Source organism: Penaeus monodon, chromosome 23 (assembly GCF_015228065.2).
Source record: "Penaeus monodon isolate SGIC_2016 chromosome 23, NSTDA_Pmon_1, whole genome shotgun sequence".
Lineage (NCBI taxonomy): Eukaryota > Metazoa > Arthropoda > Malacostraca > Decapoda > Penaeidae > Penaeus > Penaeus monodon.
The window spans coordinates 13,263,096-13,263,496 of NC_051408.1; positions in this window are offsets into that span (position 1 = coordinate 13,263,096).

Below are 401 nucleotides of genomic sequence, written 5' to 3' on the forward strand. Positions count from 1 at the left end.
AGGATTTGTAATGGTGTGTTTGATTTCTCATTTTAACACTACTTTTTGCCCATCATGTACACATTAATGCACACGATTCTGCTTGTCGATTCTATCAAGTAGTCATTCCGATGAGAATAATGGAGCCACTGAACGCAGTAGCGGATAGACTAATCTAATTATTTCGACTCGTGTGGTTAGTAACATTTTGATAAAGTTAATTTCCTTTGTATTCGGTACGCCTTGCATATATGTGAGGAAGGATACGCATGTATATACATACACGCATGTATTTTCTTTAATTGCTCTTGCTTCTAAAAGGTCCGCAATTTTTAAGGTATCATATACCAATGCTGACACAGACACACATATATTTTTTTAACGTCTATAGCTATCATAACACATGAAGTGTTATATATATG